The following is a 4,405-nucleotide window of genomic DNA, read 5'->3' on the forward strand; positions in this document are numbered from 1 at the left end:
TGCTCTTCAAAAATTGTTAAGCCCATTCATTTTGCTATCCTAAGTATGCGCACATATACAGATATACATACAGTATATTAGCATTTAGCGTTGTTTCTTCCCAGAAAAAGACCTGCAACCAGTTTTTACAAATAAGTTCTGAATCACTGCTGTCATTACAAAATGTTCTTCTCATCTGTGGTTTTGCAGTATTATTCATAAATCACGATATCAACTCTCAGTATTTGAGAGGGTGGCAGTGTGAAAACCAGTGTATTAAGGTTTTAATACAGTATAAGAGAGGTTAAAAGGTTCGTCTCAGGTCACTGAGATAAGTGAGAGAGCACCTGTGATTTGTTGGCACGACCTGTGGAGTTTTACAGGGACAGAGTCTAAACAGTGCAAGATCCCACAATGAAAGCACATTAATCTTTAAGGCCATTTTGCTTGTGTATGTGTGCGTGCATTAATGTTTCAGAGCTCACCGTCTATGTGGACCAGGTTGTTATAATGTATGGCTGTGCAATTAATCGCATGCGATTGTCATGCGCTTCTTGTCAGTAAAGCCGGTTCCGTGATTAGTAGTAAATCTCCAGGACCTGCTTTCAGATGGAGCGTCATTTACTACACAGAGCCGTAGTTCACTGACAATTAGGCAATATCGCGTTCATAATCAAATGCAATTCATCTGCGATTATGAACGCGATATTGCCTAGCTTGTCAGTGAACTATGGCTCTGTGTAGTAAATGCCGCTACATCTGAAAGCAGGTGCTGGAGATTTATTACCAATCACGGAACCGGCTTTACTGACGAGATGTGCATGACAATCGCATGCGATTAATTGCACAGCCCTATTATAATGTATGTAAAGTATGCAGATGCAGCAGGCATTTTAAGTTGGTCATTCCTCAGTGATCTCAATGTCTTTCCTCACATTCATCAACTGTCAACTGCTCTGAATTGCAAACTTAAAGTCAATATAAAATCTAAATTTGGGCTTGAATATTTGGTTTGATCTTCAAGACCATATAAAAAATGTTGCCCCGATACCAATTTTGCTTTGCATATTTATCCATTTATTCGGTTGAGCTATAATTTAAAACATACACTGAAAAAAATGGTGTAGAATCTATTTTCACTCTGAAAATTTGCTAGTAAAATTCACACAGAAATAATTATAAAGAAATTGCAAGTAACACATGTCAATTTTTTTAAGTAGAAGGACTGTAATAGTATTTTCTTGTCAAACAAACTCCGATAATACCTGAAAATCTAATTTTGCAGTGTAGATACAAATATTTATGCATCTATGGCAAAAAAAAAAGAAAAAGAAAATAAACACTCACTATTTTAATTGCACTGAATTAGCATTTTGTTCTGATTGCTTTGTCTGTACGGTTATTTCAAGACATGATTGATTTCAGTCATTTGACAGGCAGTCATAAGAAGCACACTTGTCTAGAGGTGAGAGTTGAGACACTAAAATATTGAGCAGTGAGACAGCAAAGTAACCAAATACCGAACTATGTGTATAGTATGTAAGAGAACGCTGTTAGTGTTTTGTGGTTATGTAAGAGGAATGCTAGGTATTATATGACTGTCATTTGAGTGGTGTCATTTCTGAAGTATGATATCGCAATATTTGTTTGTCATAAAAATATAGTTTGCTGTATTTTTAGACGTGAGAACACACGGTTTCCAAGCAAAGCAATTAAATAGTTTGATAATATATTTTAGTATATGTTCATTTAAGCAAATAGTTTATTATGTGTATGGTCAAACAAGAAAACAAAATCGTGGAAAAAATACTTTGTGGAAAAAAAAAATTGTGGAAAACCCTTTTAAATAAACAGTAATAATTAAATATACTTAAAATATACATTAGAAACTCCTCAGCAGTTACACCGGTCAAATCACAGTCCGGATTGGTGCCTAATAATGTGTCCTTAATTTTATCTGCTTTTATCTCTAGAACCCAACACTATGCTGATAACCCCTGATAGGACCAATTAGGAGATTGGGGAAAGAAAGATCACACAAAGCCAGCAATTGCCTTAATACCCTGGAGATACCCTCAGTCTCATATATACTTGACTGGTCAGGTGCACGGTAAGGTCAAACAGGGTATGGAGAGAGATGTGTTATAAACAATTAATGGCCAGCCATTTTGTTCTAGTCTTGCACTGTTTAGGCCGTTCAGGACTCTCTAGCTCTGCGGCTGGAAAACGTTACTAGCAAGTTAAAACTGGGTAAGACTGATTACATCTACAACAGGAAGAAAGTGAAAGAGACTGACCCCTATAACCCGAACGTGGCTCGATTTGTACTTTCACGCAATCCTGATTACTGGGGTAACTTTAGTATGCAGACCAGCCGATATTTGAAGTGATTGCAGTTTTAATCAAAGAAAGGTGACACTTACTAATTTGGGGATTATGGTTACTTACAAGTCTCCAGCATTTTCACTGGAAATCTGAATTCATTTGACGCAACTTAAAACTATCAGCCTCGCATTTCCTGTAACTTTTTCCAGATTTTTTTTTATTATTATTGTTTGGTTGTGTTGTGCTTTGCAATGCCAAAGTCATGGGTTCAATTCCCACACTTTCAGAAAAAAGCATACTGTCACTGGGGTGGTACCCTTTCCAAAAGTACTAATATGTACACTTTAGGTACTAATATGTACCATTTAGGGTAAATAAGGTACAAAAGTGTACCGTCCCAGTGACAGCTTTGTACCTTTTTTAATGAGAGTGCAGGGGTAAAAGCAACTGGACATTTTACTTTCAATGGCTCTCAAACAGAGGTCAACTTCATGCAAATGAGCAGAAAAATAATGTGGCAACTACCAACGAGAAACCAAACAGTACAGCTGGATTCCACATTCTTGAAACCAGCAGCAAACCAACTTTTAAGGCTGTTCCCTAGGGATTTTATCGCTGTAAGTGTGAATGGGACATTACATTACATTAGCCACTTATCTCTGACATGTACACATGCTTATTTATAATTCGACATGTCAGAGATAAGTCTACTGTGATGTATGGCCATGTGTGTATGCAATATGTTTAGAGGTGAGACGACCTTAAGTGTGATGTGTGATCTTTACTGTAGGAGCTCTCTCCTGAATTCAGATTACTGTAGAAAGTGGAATGGAATTTTTATTTTTCTGAAGGTCATATCAGATTTGATCTTTAAATGTTCAATTTATGTACAGTATATGTGGATGTATTACTGCAAATATACTGTATATAAGACCAGAGGCGTCATGCCCATTCAAAGTGAGGGCACGTGCCCCCTCACTTTGTACAGCACTGCATTATAACCAATCACACACGATTCTGTTGAGCTTATGAATGCAATGGCCAATCAGAGGTGTTCAGATGAGTCATCGCTGAAACGTGGTGTTTTGTTCACTTGCTCGCTGACTGAATTATCTAACGAATTCTCTCATCAGAAACAACAATGTGCAGATGTGCGTACAAATGTAAGTTAAGATATTAATTGTGGAAGTTGTGGCCTAATGGTTAGAGAGTTGGACTCGTAACCCAAAGGTTGCGAGTTCGAGTCTCTGGTCCGGCAGGAATTGTAGGTGGGGGGAGTGAATGTACAGTGCTCTCTTACACCTTCAATACCACGACTGAGGTTCCCTTGAGCAAAACACTGAACCCACAACTGCTCCCTGGGTGCTGCAGCATAAATGGCTGTCCACTGCTCCAGGTGTGTGTTCACTGCTGTGTGTGTGCACTTAGGATGGGTTAAATGCAGAGCACTAATTCCTAGTATGGGTCACCATACTTGGCCACATGTCACGTCACTTTTCATTTCACAGTGTAAACAGCTTCAGTGATTTAAATGGGAGCTTTTGAGAGTGTCTGAACACTTGCTTGACTGAATGAAAATGTTCTTTGATAATGTAAATGTTCTTTGCTCGCTGTATGAAAGTGTTATAATTAGTAACTTACAATATTGTTATTAAATTCACATTAAATACAAAGTCAGTCGTATTAAAAATATTTTATGGCATGACACCCATATCTGGTACTTAAGTAAAAAGTCGGGTTTTTATGTGTAGTTAATAGATTACACTATTAGTCTACTTTGCCCATCACCATTTATTGATCAAATAACATAATCTATAAATGTGCAAAACGTATTTACTAACACATATGTGAGAATCGAGATATTTCCTGATATAGTTAACACGTTTGGAAATGTTTTGAATAAAAAGGAAAAATAAATAAATAAAACATAAGCCTATTTCAGTTATACTAACAATGCTATCGTGGCTGCTGTGTGTCACATGACAAGCATGTTTAATCAGGATAAAACCGTATATATAAAAGCTAACATAAGCAGTAACATTTACAAATAACAGCATATCTAAAAGTATGAGACAACAACAAAAAAAACATAGACCTACCC

Source organism: Sinocyclocheilus anshuiensis, unplaced genomic scaffold (genome assembly GCF_001515605.1).
Source record: "Sinocyclocheilus anshuiensis isolate Anshui unplaced genomic scaffold, SAMN03320099.WGS_v1.1 scaffold822, whole genome shotgun sequence".
NCBI lineage: Eukaryota > Metazoa > Chordata > Actinopteri > Cypriniformes > Cyprinidae > Sinocyclocheilus > Sinocyclocheilus anshuiensis.